The sequence below is a fragment of the Elaeis guineensis genome, chromosome 3 (genome assembly GCF_000442705.2).
Source record: "Elaeis guineensis isolate ETL-2024a chromosome 3, EG11, whole genome shotgun sequence".
NCBI lineage: Eukaryota > Viridiplantae > Streptophyta > Magnoliopsida > Arecales > Arecaceae > Elaeis > Elaeis guineensis.
This window is the reverse complement of record NC_025995.2, coordinates 23,231,229-23,248,469: the sequence shown is the minus strand read 5'-3', so window position 1 is coordinate 23,248,469 and position 17,241 is coordinate 23,231,229. Positions and strand designations below refer to the sequence as shown.

General features: G+C 43.0%; 1 pseudogene; it reads left to right on the top strand.

Annotated features, from left to right (window-relative positions):
• The first annotated feature begins 263 nt into the window (after positions 1-263).
• On the top strand, positions 264-9,946 carry LOC105042261 (disease resistance protein RGA2-like; annotated as a pseudogene).
• The last annotated feature ends 7,295 nt before the right edge of the window (positions 9,947-17,241 follow it).

Below are 17,241 nucleotides of genomic sequence, written 5' to 3'. Positions count from 1 at the left end.
ATATTTATATTTTTTATATCATACAAAATTTTAAGCTATATATATATATATATATACACACACACACACACACACATGGTAAATAACACGCAACTGGAAATTGGTGAGATACAAGGGATAGTGCCTTCGTGTTGTTCGCCGTGGCATTTGGCGTGGTCGACCGGACCTAGTCCAAGTAATAATTAGGCCTATTTATTGATGCAAAAAAAAAAAAAAAAAATCCATGCCGGGTCAAGTCTTTAGGCTCTCATCCGAGTCAAGTCATCGGCTCTCTCATCCGAAGACTCTTCATCGGTATTTGGTAGAGCCAGGCTGCTTGAAAACTCCCAGCCTCAAGCCTCCACCACTCACCAAGCCATCACCGATTACAATCTCTTGCACAAATTCATCTGTTCAGTGATGGCAGAAGCAGTAGCCATGGTAGTTGCCTCTCCAGTTCTGGAACTCGTGATCAAGAAGCTGGATACTGGATTACGGGAAAAGCTGGGATTGGTGCGGGGTGTCAACTCTGACATCGAGAGGCTGCAGAGCGTGCTTTCTACGATCAACGACGTACTTGATGATGCCGAGAGGAGATCCTTCAGCGACAAGGCTGTGACCGGTTGGCTGAGGAAGCTCAAGGATGCAGCTTTCGACGCCGACGACGTGGTGGATGAGTTCCAGTACGAAGCTCTGCGACGAAGGAACCGGAGACGTAACCAACCGATTGGAAAGGTAAGTGACTTCTTTTCACCCAATAACCAAATTGCTTTTCGCCGTAAGATGGCTCGCAAGATAAAAAAGATCAATAAGAGATTGGAGCAGATCGCGGACGAGAAGTCAAAATTCCATCTGTCAGAGGGATCTACCTCAAGAAGAACTGTCGATCGAGAGACCTTCTCATTTGTGATTGAATCCGAGGTTTATGGCCGAGATGAAGACAAAGATAATATCATAAATTTCTTGGTCAGTGCGGATGATGGTAGTGATGTCTCTGTGCTTCCAATAGTTGGATTGGGCGGAGTTGGGAAGACCACACTTGCCCAGCTAGCTTATAATGCTCAGGGGATGGAGGAGCACTTCGATCTTAAATCATGGGTATGTGTTTCTGATGATTTTAGCATCAAGGAAATTATAAATAAGATTATTCAGTGTGAAGTCCCAAACTTGGAAGCTGCACAGCTTCAGCTGCAGACGAAACTGAGTGGGAGGAGATTCTTACTTGTTCTGGACGATGTCTGGAACGAGGATGAAGCAAAGTGGGACAGATTGAAGACTTTACTGAGATGTGGCAAGCAAGGTAGCAAGATCGTAACTACAACACGAAGCGATGTAGTTGCCAGGATCATGGGAACGGTGGCTCCGCACAAATTGCAAGGCCTAACGGCCGCTGACTGCTGGACTCTGTTCAAGCAGAGAGCATTTGGGCCAGGAAGAGAAGAAGAGACTCCAAGGTTGGTTGAAATTGGGAAGCAGATTGTTGAAAAATGTGGAGGCTTGCCTCTGGCTGCTAAGGCTCTGGGAAGTCTAATGAGCTGTAGAAGAGGGGAGGCGGAGTGGTTATACGTCAGAGATAGCGAACTTTGGAGATTGCCGGCCGACGACAATGGTATATTACCAGCACTGCGGCTGAGTTATGATCATTTGCCTTCTAATTTAAAGCAGTGTTTTGCTTACTGTTCGATATTTCCAAAAGATTATAAAATTGAAAGGAAGAAACTGATTCAGCTGTGGATTGCCGAAGGTTTCATCCAAACATTGGACGGGGACATGCATGGAGAGGAAGTTGGCAACCGATACTTCAACAGTTTGTTGTGGAGATCCTTTTTTCAGGATGTCCAGAAGGATTGGTTTGACAACATATGGTCGTGTAAGATGCATGACTTAGTCCATGATCTTGCGTGTTCTGTGGCAAGAGATGAGTCCTCGATCATGAAGGTGCGCATGGAGACAAGGATTCCGCGTGGATGTCGCTATTCCTCAGTTGTTTATGACCATACCATGTCGTCAACAACTTTAAAGGCCGCTTTTGCTGGCAAGAAGCTGAGGTCACTTATTTCAACCGGGCGATGGATAGGGATTTCTTTTAAAGAATTTGTCTTCTATGCGATGTCATCTCTCACTCATTTGCGCGCATTAGATCTATCTGGAATTCGCATCCGAGAGTTGCCCTGCACAATAAGTAAATTAAAACATCTTAGGCTCCTTGATTTGTCGAATACTGAAATTGAAGCTTTACCTGGCTCGATTACAGACCTTCACAACTTGCGGACTTTGAACCTCGCATATTGTTTTCACCTAAGAAGTTTGTGTTAGGATTTGACGCCTCGAGATTCAGCCCACATTGAGCCCACAGTGAGGTTCGCGGCGAAAAACGGAGTCCAACGAGACCAAGATCACCTGAATCGGAGCTCGGATGGAGAAGATACGAGCTTTCGAAGATAGCACGAAAACCGAGGCGGCGGAGGACCGCCGGCGACCGGCGGCGGGCGGCAGCGGCGCGGCCGCAGGCGGCGGCGCGCGGGACGCGCGTCCCAGGCCCGCTGGCCCGCGTGGGACGCGGACCCAGGCCCGGGCGGGACGCGGGACCCAGGCCCGCGCGGGACGCGCGTCCCAGGCCCAGGCCCGCGCGGGACGCGCGACCCAGCAGCCTGCTGGCCCATCCCCGGTCCACCGTGGACCGGGTGGTCCACGGCGCGGCCTGTGGACCGCGTGGACGTTTCCCACTCGATTCTCGCGGTCCACGGCCCTATTCCGTGGACCGGAGCGCGATCTAAGGATCCAGAGAGCTCCCGGTGTTGATCGGACGGCTTGGGACGTGATTTGGCTTGATTAAGGATTCCTAATCCTTCTCTAATCAAATTTAAACCAGGTTTAAGCCTTTAAAAAGGCCTGAGACGAACAGAGAAGCATGGTTTTCGGTTTCTCACCGCCGTACGAACCAGAGGAGAGAGAGAGGGGCGAGGGCGCTGTGAGAGAAGGAGCAGGAGGCTCCTGGACAGCGGTCGCCAGGCTCTTCAGGGGTTCAGGGGGGTCTCCAAGAGAGAGAGAGCTTTTGTGAGGGGAACTTCATGTGAGAGAGAATTGGGTGTACAAGGGTTGAGGGTGAGGTCTCCTCTTGTAAAATTTTCTTTTCATAGTGAAGTTTGCATGCCCCGTGGAGACGAGCCCTTTTGTGGCTGATCCACGTATTTTGATTGTTTTTTCTTCTGTTTTGTTTCTTCTTTCTTCCTGCTGCATCGCGTGGTACTGAAAGGATCTTGGGAGGTGGTGTCTTGGCCAGACATCCACCCAACAAGTGGTATCAGAGCAAGGCGGTACAAGGACGCAGATTGCAGTGGTGGTGAGCAAGACTGAAGATGGAGAAAACAGGAACAATCAGGATGGAGATCAACAAGTTTGATGGTAAGAGCAATTTCTCCTTGTGGCAGGCAAGGGTGAAGGACGTGCTCATCCAACAGGGGTTGATCGAAGCTCTCTTGTACGATGAGAAACCGACCACCATGGAGGTGCAGGATTGGAAACGGCTACAGATGCAGGCGGTGAGTACCATCCGCATGTACCTGGCGGATGAGGTGGTGATCCATGTGCTGAGCGAGACTTCCCCGACGGTGCTGTGGTCGAAGCTCGAGGAGTTGTACATGGCGAAGTCTCTCACCAACACACTTTTCCTCTGGAGGCAGTTTTACCAACTGCGGATGACTGAGGGACAGAGCGTGCAGGAGCATCTGAGCCACTTCCAGAAGATCCTCACCGACCTTCTCAGCGTTGGCGAGAACGTTGAGGAGAAGACCAGGGCGCTGGTTTTGCTGGCGTCGCTTCCCCCTTCGTACGAGTCCTTGGTGACTGCTCTTCTAGTGGGGAAGAGCACTATCAAGATGGATGACGTCACCGCGGCGATACTCCAGAACGAGGTTCTCAGGAGGGAGAACCCAGCTTCGAGCTCAGGTGTCGATAGCTCAGCTTTGGTGGCTTCTGGAGGTGCAGGAGGCGGTAGATGGAGCGACAGGAGATCGCATCGAGGGCGGTCTAAGTCCAGGAGGGACTTGAGCAAAACCAGATGTTACCGGTGTGAGGAGTTGGGGCATCTAGCCAGAGATTGCCCTCAACTGAAAAATCGGACGGTGGCTGCTGTAGCGACGGCCGGCAGCGATTCAGATGGAGATGTCCTGGAGATATCTGACGAGGTATCTACTTCTTCCCAGCAGTGGATATTAGATTCTGCATGCCCCTATCATGTGTGTTGCAGAGAGGAGTAGTTTGACTCCCTGGAGAACAGTGAGAGCACTGTATATCTGCCGAATGGATCGAGCTGTGCGATCAGAGGCATTGGGACGGTCAGCTGGAGGACACATGACGGTGCAGTGAGGAGATTGAGGGAGGTCCGATACATACCCGATTTCAGGCGGAATCTTATCTCACTTAGCAGACTGGATTCGAGAGGCTACAGGACGGTAGCTGGTGGAGGAATCCTGAGGGTGCTACGCGGCGATAGGATTGTGCTGGAGGGGAAGAAGGGGAGCAGAGGACATTATTACCTGGCAGGGAGCCCAGTGCGAGGTGGAGCATTGGGAGCCAGGTGGAGCCCAGAGCGAGGTGGAGCTCCAGGAGGCGGATCGGGCACGAGACAAGAGACTCGGGAGGACGAGAGGCGACGTCGCAAGGTAAGATTCCTATTGCCGCAGGATGATGCCCCGAGCAGGTCTCAGGTCAGGAGGAGCACAGCATACGATGGAGATGGGATCGAGCAGCCTGGCTCGACTCCCATGTTTGCCCATCCATGATCAGCAGGCGATTGCCCCAGGGCATGGGGGTGAGGAGATCCAGAAGCTCTCGGAGTTTGGAGGAGGCCGAATATCGAGTCGAGGTGGAGATTGTTAGGATTTGACGCCTCGAGATTCAGCCCACATTGAGCCCACAGTGAGGTTCGCGGCGAAAAACGGAGTCCAACGAGACCAAGATCACCTGAATCGGAGCTCGGATGGAGAAGATACGAGCTTTCGAAGATAGCACGAAAACCGAGGCGGCGGAGGACCGCCGGCGACCGGCGGCGGGCGGCAGCGGCGCGGCCGCAGGCGGCGGCGCGCGGGACGCGCGTCCCAGGCCCGCTGGCCCGCGTGGGATGCGGGACCCAGGCCCGGGCGGGACGCGGGACCCAGGCCCGCGCGGGACGCGCGTCCCAGGCCCAGGCCCGCGCGGGACGCGCGACCCAGGCCCAGGCCCGTGCGGGACGCGCGACCCAGCAGCCTGCTGGCCCATCCCCGGTCCACCGTGGACCGGGTGGTCCACGGCGCGGCCTGTGGACCGCGTGGACGTTTCCCACTCGATTCTCGCGGTCCACGGCCCTATTCCGTGGACCGGAGCGCGATCTAAGGGTCCAGAGAGCTCCCGGTGTTGATCGGACGGCTTGGGACGTGATTTGGCTTGATTAAGGATTCCTAATCCTTCTCTAATCAAATTTAAACCAGGTTTAAGCCTTTAAAAAGGCCTGAGACGAACAGAGAAGCATGGTTTTCGGTTTCTCACCGCCGTACGAACCAGAGGAGAGAGAGAGGGGCGAGGGCGCTGTGAGAGAAGGAGCAGGAGGCTCCTGGACAGCGGTCGCCAGGCTCTTCAGGGGTTCAGGGGGGTCTCCAAGAGAGAGAGAGCTTTTGTGAGGGGAACTTCATGTGAGAGAGAATTGGGTGTACAAGGGTTGAGGGTGAGGTCTCCTCTTGTAAAATTTTCTTTTCATAGTGAAGTTTGCATACCCCGTGGAGACGAGCCCTTTTGTGGCTGATCCACGTATTTTGATTGTTTTTTCTTCTGTTTTGTTTCTTCTTTCTTCCTGCTGCATCGCGTGGTACTGAAAGGATCTTGGGAGGTGGTGTCTTGGCCAGACATCCACCCAACAGTTTGCCCGAAAGAATAAGTAATATGAGCAGCCTCAGACACCTAGACATCACCGGATGCGACAGATTGATTTGCATGCCCCGCTGGTTGGGCCGGTTGAGCAACCTCCAAACAATGACCATGTTTATCGCGGGCAAAGAGCATGGACGTAGTATTTCCGAGTTGGAGCAGCTAAATTTGGCCGGTGGTCGTCTACAAATCAACAGCCTTGCCAACGTGCAAGATCCAATGGCAGCCACGAAAGCGAACTTGGCATCAAAGATAAACCTGCGTTCGTTGGAATTGATGTGGAGTAGGGTCTTATATGAAGCATTGGCAGCATCCCCTGTAGCAGAGGTGGAGGAAGTACTTGAGAGGCTCCAGCCTCACTCTAATCTAAAATGGCTTTCTATAATGCACTATCCAGGCATCAGGTTCCCAACATGGATGACTGGAATGGAGCTGGCATCGTCACCGATCCGCAATCTAGTTGAAATCACACTAAGCCAGCTCGAGAGATGCGAGAGTCTTCCGGCGCTTGGTCACCTGCCGTTTCTTCGCTCAATCAGTATATTTGACATGAATGCTATAAAGAGAATCGGAGCGGAGTTTTATGGGAATGGCGGCATATTTCCCTCACTGCGATGTCTCGATATGCGAGGGTTGCCTGAATTGGAGGAATGGCCTCCAGAAGCAACGGCAACAGATGAACAAGTGATGCCATTCCCTTGCCTTGAAACTTTTAGTCTATCTGAATGCCCCAAATTGAAGGTAGCACCACGTGTCCCACCATCAGTCGAGGAGGTTTCTATCATGGGTAATCAACCTCTATTATCAGCACTGAGCACTGGAGGATTGTACAAAATGAGAAGTTTGACGATTCTTGATGAAAGGGAGCTGACCTGTTTGCCCGAGGGCATTTTGCAGCTACGCATGCCCTCCCTCAAAAGCTTGCACTTGTATTGTAGGAGCCTGAAGTCCATATCGGGAGAAGAGAGGGATAAGCAACAGCAGCCTCCCACCTTCTTCATGAACATCCAAGAAATAGAAATAATAAATAATCGGGAATTGACTGCTCTACCAGAGTGGCTGGGAAGCCTCACCTCGCTCACAAGTTTTAAGACTTGATTTTTGCATAAAACTGGCGATGTTGCCCAATAGGCTGCAATGCCTCGCAGCACTGGGAAAGCTGGATATCATATTTTGATGACCCACGCTGGCAAGGCGATGCGAGAGGAGAGAGGCGAGGACTGGCCCAAAATCGCTCACATCCCACACATCTGCATCGTCCCAGACGGAGAAAGGATAGAAGGAAGAGAAGAACATAGCCAAAGATCTATTACTAGATTAATCAAAAAGTTAAGATTAACGAACTGCACAAGCCATGGTTGATGCGGCAACAGCTAGCGCCATCCGGTGAAATTGCACATTTCTTCTTTTTTTTTTTCTTAATCCCAGTTCTGTAGTGTTTATGTTTACCATTTCTTCTATATGCTCTAATAAAAATTAATAAAAACATGCTTTTCTAGACTTTGACACACTTAGAATCTCATTACTATTTCAAAGTTCAAAAGTTGCCTAACTTTTTTTTTTTTAGCCTTTTTTAATTTTTGAATCCTACTCGGCATGCTTGTTCTAGATTTTAAGAATAAAATGTTGAAATGGATAGCTATCATGATCTTTCCTAGAATGAGATGACCCAAGAAATAGTTCTTCTGGAAGAAAAATCTACTACATTTACTTAGAATCTCATTGTCCGATCCAAACATCCATTTTAAAGAGCATTACTTTGATTTGTGCGGCATATCTGCATGTTCTTTTTTTTTTGGTTAAAAAAAATTATTTGGGACTTTCTGTTCTTTTCTTCACCGTATTACTTTATAATCTGCTTGCTGATGCAAAACTGTTTGTTTGTTTTGGATAAGTTATAAGTCAAATGCCCTCTTTATTTCCACCTCGCCACCTTTAAGAACTCTATCTGCATGAGTTCATTCTTTGGAATTGCTAAATTGGTCTTTATTTTTGGCAGATGATTGGACGATATAACAGCTAACCTTTTTAGGCTGAGGTTAGTCCACAGGAATGTGAGAAGCTGATTGACCAACCTCACAATGTTCTGAAGACTTGGTTAGCATGCTTGAAAACCTCCTATAGATCCAGAAACTGTATATGCTTTGTTGCGCTTGTCTTGGAAATATAATGCCAAAATAAGTGATGCATGACCAGCGCAAGAATGTTGATAGAGGACAGGTGCTTCATGTTTGATACTCTCCCAACATCTATTGTTTTACTGACCCATGTTACTTAAGTGTTCTTATCATGAAAAATGCTTGCTTTTTTCTTCATCAATTTGCTTGATCACCGAATACCAAAATCATATTTATATAGATTATTTGGGAAAAAAAAATTTCAAAGACTTTTCATGGTTCTTAGTTTTACCATCCATAAACTTTTGTTTTTGAATCAGCATGAACAGCGATATAATGGTTATTATGTACTTTTTATGGCTGAAAGTGATATGAGCATAAATTGCTTACAGATGTCTTGTGCATTACCATTCTGTGTATCTTTCTCATGACTTTTCTACGTGGACAATTCTTATGTTGTTATTTAACCACAAGCCATACATTATGGAACACATTACTTAAGCTTCTGCTCTCCTGTCACTTGCCTTCACCTCTTCCTTTGGCTATACTAGATCAAGGAATTCCCATCAGGAGCACTGGCTAGCAGGAGAATTGACCAGTTAGATGAGACTACTAGGATATGACACCATTAGTTTGGCAATCTAGAAGATCAGAAACCATGTATATATATTGATCATTGAATCAACTTGCAATTTTAGTGGTTTGTGATCACTCGCTTGGTTTTTTTCTTCCACGCTGCAGGATTAGATTTGTAGGCCACATGATGGTTCGCTACTAAAAGCTGTTTAAATAATAAAAAGTACTTCCAGGTCAAGTAAAAAATTTTGTGATTTTCTGCCTCTCATACTCATTCATCTTTACTTAAATTGGAATACCAGATTTCCTCTAGAACTAAATTCAACTACAAAAGGAATTTAAAAAAATAATGCCGCTTTTTACTGCTGTGGGTGTCTAACCCCATGAATAGCATCAAATTGCCTGAGAATCTTGTAGATACTTTGCTGCATTCAATTGGGATATTGAGGGAGGGGGTTTCTCACCCATGCAGGTCTTGTTGGTCCGCTTGTTCAGCCTAAGCTAGCCAATTACATTAAATATTATGGTACCATGCCCATTTTATCTTCTATTAGTTTTCTATTATTTTGTTCGTATTCTTTGAGTTGTAACAGGTGTTTGCTCATTTCTGAATATAAATCTTGTAATCATTAATAAAAAAATTAAAAAACTAATGTAGTGTTATGGTAATTGCCTTTGGATATGATGTATAGTCTGGTTAAACATCCAGTGCTATGGTTTTCATATAACTTGCTAATAGTATTTTATGATAAGAACCAAAAATGTTACAAAATCTTACATGAAACTTGTCAATAGAATACCACCCCTTTCTGCAAGAATTTGCAAGTACTAAACAATTTTTACTCATTTCCCAAATGAATGACATTAGGCTTTGTTGCTCTAGGTAGTGCAAATATTTTGCTTTTAATACCAACATGTGAGGTTTTATTTTGTTGGTGCATTGCTTTTGAGGTAATTCTGTGATGGTTTTATAGTTAGTCCATGTTCATGTGGATTGCAGGTGCACCTACTACTGGCATCGGTCAGAGACAAGGGATGCAATGGAATTGTATGTTCCAATGCGGTTCATGGGATTAACTCCTTGATTGTAGAGCCACAAACAATAGTTTCGGTTTATATAGATGGAGATGGACTGTGCAAAGAAAATAGAAAGTTCAATAGTTTGTGGAGGTGTATGTGCAAGGGAGCAGCAAGCTTGCAAGCATACTAATTGCATTCTGATAAAGTGGCAGTTTGCTTTTTGCTGTGTTACCATGAACTTGAGAAAAATATATTTGTATACTATAAGTAAAAGCGAAGGCTTGGTAGCACTCTTTTGCATTGTAAGAAAAAATATTTTGTGCTGTAATAGTAACAGCTTATCGTTCCTTTTATCCAAAAAAAATAAAAGAGGAAAAAAAACTTTTGACAAAGTTCTTTAATTTGAAACAAAAATATGAATTCACTCATAGGTCCATAAACCAGATCAAGGACCGCCTAATCAAGGATCTGGATCTCAACCAGATCAACAATCAGACAAGGTTATTACTAAAAATATTTAATAAAATTAAAATATTTTAAACATAAATATAATAATATATCATTAGTAAAAAATATAGCTAATTGATAAATTTTGATTTTAAAGTTATCGATTAAATCAAATGGGTCTAATTTTATAGTACTCTCTTGTTATAGCAAAAAAATAATAATAATAATCATGTATTTTTAAAAATTTAGTTTTATATCATATAGAAAATATGTAGAAATTATTAATCTGACCTCAAGATCAACTAGTTCAACTTGGTTAAAATAAAAAATTTTTAATAAACTTTAAAATATATAAAAAATAAATATAACAATATATTATTAGTAAAATATATTAGTTAGTCATAAATTTTTAATTTTAAATATTATCTTTTAAATCATATGAGACTATGTTTTACAATAAACTATTATTCTAGGAAATACAAAAATAGTCACAAGTCATCCCCAATTTTTTTAATAGAATTGTTTATATAAAATGCAAAAAAAAATATAGAACTTATTAATATTCTTAGTAAAATAAAAAAATATCAAAAAGAGATGGTTCTCCTGCTGCTGCCCTCACAAAAGTGTTTCCCTCCTCTCTTGATCTCTCACCAACCGACCCGATGGCCTTGCCATCTTCACTCTCCAATGCCACCATCAGGCCTCCCTCTAAGGGCACTTTAGTCCAATTCTATAGTATCACCATCACAAAACTATGCGATGCACAAGATGTTATTTTTTTCTTTTTTTCCTCTTTTTCTAACTATTTTTATTGACGTACAATATGGAATAGATGTAATAAAATAGATAACATAAAAAGAATATGATAAAATGAATAGCCTAATTGTTTTCTAAAATAATTTTTTGATCTTAATGTCATGATATGCTATCTCTATACAAAATTCTAGTAACATAGATACATATAAAATAAATATATTATTATAAATAAAAAGATCATATCCCAACCTGTATATAATAAGAAATACAAAAATATTACAATATAAATGCAATATAGTGGTTGTTTTTTCACTTTTAAGTAAGATCATGATCATAAATAGGCATTAAAAATTAATAAAATATTAGTTTAATCAAATAATTTGTGTGAGCTATTGGTAGGGTATGCTGCTATGAAAGAGTCAAGCTGGTTTAGGCCGCTGAGCTGAAATCAGAAAAGAATGGTGGTCGCAAGATACCTAATTGAGATCTTCGGAGCTAAGCACTGATGCTATATCTTTGATTGATCCTTTTAGGCTAATCCTATAAAACCACCAAGGACAAGAAAGTCCTCTTGCCGAGGGCTTCTCGGTAGTGGACTCTTTGATGTCTAAGTCCATCTTCTATGAAAGCAAATAGAAAAGTTCTGAACGATGGATGGAGAGGAGAGGTGGTGTCGAGCATGAAGCATAGAAGGCCAGTAATGGAGGAGATGGAAAGCGAAGAATGGAGAACTCGGAGCTCTATCTAGGAGCTGAATTTTAGTGCATATGGGGTTCATCTTCGGGAGAGGGCATGTAAGGTAAATCTTTACTTACCTGCAAGGTCCCGAGGAAAAAGTTTTATGGACGAAGGCGGATACCTATCACCTTCGAGAGCGTATAAGAGAATAACGACTTTAGAAATGTGCTTTGGCTACTAGAGAATAATGGCACACACATCCTTAGGTTGTTAAGATTGCAGATCTTCCTTAGTAAAGGAGGAGTGGAGGAGCGAGGAGCTGGCCACTTGTCATCTTGCAGGCAGAAGGCTCCAGAACTCCCTTAATGTGATTGTAAAAGACTAGGTGGCAGAGGCCAGATAATTGCTCCATCATCTTCTACCAAAGACGCATGTCGAGCTATCATTGGATTATCAGCACCACGATGACAATCTACCTTAGGATGTATCAGGGTACAATGCTAATAAGATGTATCTTTTTTTAATATCAACATATATTGACCAAATATGAAATGTATCAGCTTTACATGATACATCTCACCAATAGTAAGGTCAAAGATTGATAGAACTCTAGGTGTGAGAGAAGAGCATCCCGACTAACCACTCTAGATGATAGGTCTCGAAGCACACTACCTCGACGATGCGGTAAGGTCCTTCTCAATTGAGTAAAAGCTTTTTTCATTCCATTAGCTGACTGACTTCAGCCCTTCTAAGTACTAGATCTTTAGGTTGAAAGTACTTCTCCTTCACCCTGGAGTTGTAGCAGCATGCAACATGCCATTGATATGCCATCATTCAGACTCACAACTTCTCCTGACTTCTACCAAGAGATTTGGGCTCGTCCATTGGTCTTCTGAATTCCTTTGTGCATCAAAGATCTCCACCCAATGTGAGGGTAGGCCTATATCCAAGAAGATGACTACTTCGGTCCTGAAGGCAAGATTGAACAGCATCTTGTCTGTCGGGAGCTAGTGTTTTGTATGGTAGGTCAAAGAATACTGTGTAGTTTATCTACCCAAAGTCTTTTGATTGTCTAGTCAGATCTTCAAGCTCTGAGGGATGGTCTAATTGGTCACCTCAATTTCTCTCTGTGTCTGGAGATGTCCAACTGAGGTAAACTAGTGTTCAATATGTAACTCCTGATAGAATTCCTAAAAGGAGGCATTGTCGAATTGTTAATCATTGTCGGTTATGATGATCCGAGGCAAATCGAAGCGACAAATGATGCACCTCCAAACAAATTTGTGGGCATTCTTCTCAGCGATTTGGGCAAATGGCTTAGTCCTGACCCACTTGATGAAGTAGTTGATCACTACAATGAGAAATTTTCTTTATCTAGCAGCCTATGAAAAAAGATCAAGGATGTCCATCTCCTACTGAGTGAATGGCCAAGGAGAGCTGATCAGAGTGAGCAAAGCCACTGGAGATGCTGAATATTGGAGTGTCATTAGCATTGATCGCAGCACTTCACAAACTCAATTGTATTTTTATGAATGCTTGGCCAATAGTATTCTTGCCATACGACTTTGTATGGCAAAGCCTTGCCCACAAGTGGTTGCTGCATATGCCCTTCATGGACTTCACATAGAGCATATTCCACCTTGAAATGTCAGAGACAGTGGAGAAGAAGCATAAAGAAGGATTGTTTGTAGAGCTTTCTCTCGAGCACACATACCATGTGGACTAGAATTTAACTCTTCGAGCTTCAACCCAGTCTTCCAGTAGCAACTAGATCTGTCAATGGGTCAGGTTCGGGTCGAAACCTGGATATCCAGATCCGAACCCGATCTTAGTTATTGGTACCGGATCCGGATCCGAATACCCAATGGGTCTAGCCTTAAAGTACCAAATCTGAATCCTAATGGGTCTCGGGTATCCGAACTTGATTTCAGGATCCAAAACTCATATTTAAAGTCTCAAAAAAAAACCTAAAAATTATACAATAACCTAAGAAAATACTTAAAAGTTATACAATCATATGATCATACAAATAAAAGTATAAAAATTGTTCAAATTCAACAAGTAAAACTCCAATTAAAGCATCCAAAAATATAATAATATATAATTATAATAACAACATACAATTATAGTATATATATATATTATTTGGATCTCGAGTTTATCGATCGGGTATTAAATATCCAGACCCTATCCGTTTACATGATGGTTTATCGGATTCGGATCTGGATCTGAGTAAATGGGTCTAATACTAATACCAGACCAAGATCCATCAGGTAAATACCCATAGGTCTCGGGTCTAGATCCGGTCCATTGACAGCTCTAGTAGCAACCCTTCCTATAGGTACCTAGCTTGTGGGTCCATCCATCTTGGTTCATGGTCTATGTAGGCTGGCCTCTGAATATTAGGATTTTCTGAGATTGCCAACTTCGACGACAAATCCGTTCGGACATTCTCTGATCTAGGTATCTGCAAAATCTCAAACTTATTGAAAGAAAGGGTTATTTCTTGTATCTTCTATAGATATATGGAAGATGCCTTTGCCTTGTATTCCCCTCGAACTTGGCCAACCACCAGTTAGGAGTCACTAAAGATTTGTAGGTGTTGAGCTCTGAGATCTCAAGTGAGCCTCAGTCCAGTCAAAAGTACTTCATACTCTGCTTCATTATTTGAAGTCTTGAAATTAAAACAGAGGGCATGCTCTATCATAATGCCATCAAAATTGGTGAGGATCAGCTTAGCTCAGGCACCTCCAATGTTAGACAATTCATCAACATGTAGTGTCCAATGGCTCATTGGTGTAAAGTCAGAAGATTCTGGTGCAGCCTCGATCTCCTTCAAGAGTGTACACTCCATAAGAAAATCTACCAATGCTTGAACCTTAATGGATGGTCGGGGTGTTAGATGTGTGCCCTAGATACCAGATTGGCTGACACATTTCTGTACAAATTTAAGGATAAATTTATAATTTTGACTATAAATCAATAAATGGATTATTCTTCTATCACATTGTGTACATTGTGTCTGTGATACATCCTTTGAGTTAGTAGGAATGTCAATTCATATTTTCAAGAGTTAAAAATTTAAGGCATGAATTTACATAACTAACTCATAAACAGCTCCTGACTATAGGATCATCACGAGGATGGTGATCGATCCAGAAGGTTGGTGTACGATCGCTTTCTTAGGATAAATGAATCTTGAGTCTACGGTGTGGAGACATCGGAGCGAGAGTACAGGTATTTATTGAGAATGAGAGTATCGAGCAGTCATAAGAAAGTCTACCTTCTCGTCAATGACTAGCTCGATGCTACAGCTGTGTGTCTAGTTCTTTGACCTGAAGTGCATCGATAGTTCACCTTAAGTGTATTATAGTTTGACTACACCATAACTCGGTCTCTTAACCATTCAGAATCCTGAGGTGTATGTTGACTATAGCATATTCATTGTAGGAATCAGATCACACCAAGATGAGATCTATCAACCTCGGTAATTGAGAGTAATCCTATAATGATCGAAAGATCGAGTCCTTAAGCCTATGGCCATGGCAGAGTGAAATAATGAAAAAAAAAATTTATTAGGATTTCACATTGGACTCGGATCGATCGATCGATTCATATGACTAATGTTAGGTTTGACGAGTTCACCTTAACCCTAATTCAGTCAGGACTCATGATAGAGGAACTCAATCACACAGGTAGCTGCACCAAGAGGTTCGTCTTCAATTCTGATGGGTTGCCACCATATACTGTTAGGTGTCATTGATAGATTTTGAGAGCAATTAGAATGATCTTGATGATCGATCATTCTAATTGTATGAATCAGAAGAGTTCTAGTCCATCGAAAGGAGTTTCGATGATGTCGATGATGAGATCACGACATGTCTCATTACCATACAAAATTGAACCTAATTAGATCATACTAACAAGGGTTAGGATCTATATGTCATCAATTGGGCTAGTCCAATTGATTTGGATTAGATCCAATTAGGTTTCAGAAAATCGTGCTAGCACATGATTGAGCCTAATTTTTTCTTTGTGTAATCTTTTCTATCTCGATTGAGCCAAATATCATTTGACTCACCTAGAGAATCTTGAGAAGATTTTTCTCAATCTAAATGAAGCTTGTCTAGCTCAGAAAATATTTATCTTAATTCATGAGATGAATTTAAGACAAGCACCTGCTAATTCCTGTCACCTGCCAATTTCATTTTAGGACATCAATCAAAAGTTGACATATGGGTCTTAAATTGAAGGCCACTTAGCAAGAACTCATTGAAAGATTTTTATGGAGTGTCCACATACTAATTTAGGATCAAATTAAGTGCCATAATCAAATTATGATGTGAGCCCAATTGGATAAAGAGGGGCCCCAAGTGGATAAGGATGGAAGTTGATTTGATCAACATGGACTCTTTGGCGCCAACATGATTGTGCTTATCCAATGTTGGTGCCAACTCTTAGAGAGAGGCTTGGGTTCTTATCTGATGTGATCAGATGATATCACTCCATCAATCAAAATTTTTTCAGATTTATTAAAATTTTTTGATTGGTCGAATAATGTGGCACTGCGCAGCGCAGCAGGGTCTATATAAACCTTGTCTGCGCCTAGGGTTTCTAGTGATTGTGCCAAACCCATCAAAGCTACTGCCCCCCCTCCTTTCTCTACATCTCATCTAAAGTCCTCCCTCCCCTCTTCATGCCCAAGGAGTTGGGCATCCATCTGGTGCAAGATCAAGTTGTGGTGACGCCTTGAACAGGAAAGCTACAGGAGTTCTTCGACAAGCTGCTGCTCCAACTTTAAGAAGACTTTTGAAGATCTTCCTAATCAGATTTAGTTCTAATTTTTGGAGCAGAGATTCATGAGGAGAAGTCGATTCAGGTCCTGCCTGAGTGGATCTGGTAGAGACTAGGTGATTGTGTGGCTAAATCAGAATCTCAGGCTTGCTGCGATCATCTACAGGGTAATCAGATTATCCTTGAGGTATTTCATATTTTTTCATACTTTTAGATTTATTTTAGAATTATATCAGATAATAAAATTAAATCTAAAGATTTAGATCTGAAATAAATGTAGGATAATTTTTTTTAAAATTATTTCATCCAGGATTTGATAAAATCTGAAAGATCCTACAAGGAAAAAGGCGATTTTTCCTTCACGGAATTGATAGTGAATATCAAATTCTCCAAGATCTATAACTCACTTGGTCAACCTTTGTGAGGTGTCAAGCTTGTGTAAGACTTGCCTCAGGGATTGATCAATCAGTATAGTGATAAAGTGTGCCTAGAAGTAGAGTCAAAGCCTTCACAGAGATCACTAAAGCATAGGCAATCTTTTCCATCTTAGGGCATCTGGTCTCTATGTCCCACAATACCCTACAAGCATAATAGATGGACTTCTGCATGCCGTCTTCCTCTCGAAAGAAAACTAGGCTTATGGCTATAGGGGAGATGGAAGGTACAAGTACAATGTCTCCCTGGTAGATGACATGGTTAGGAGTGATGTTGAGATAAGGTACTTCTGAAGCTGATCAAAGGCGGCTTGGCACTCTACTTTCCATTAGAAGTCTTAATCTATTTCTAAGCCTTGAAGAATGGCAAGCACTTCTCCACTAACCTTGCCACAAATCTATTTAGTGCAGCCACTCATCCTATGAGGCATGGCACTTCCTTTCGAGTCCTTGGTAGTGATATTTTCAAGATGACTTAGATTTTCTTTAGATTTGCCTCAATCCCATAGTGGGTATCTATGAAATCGAGGGATTTTTTT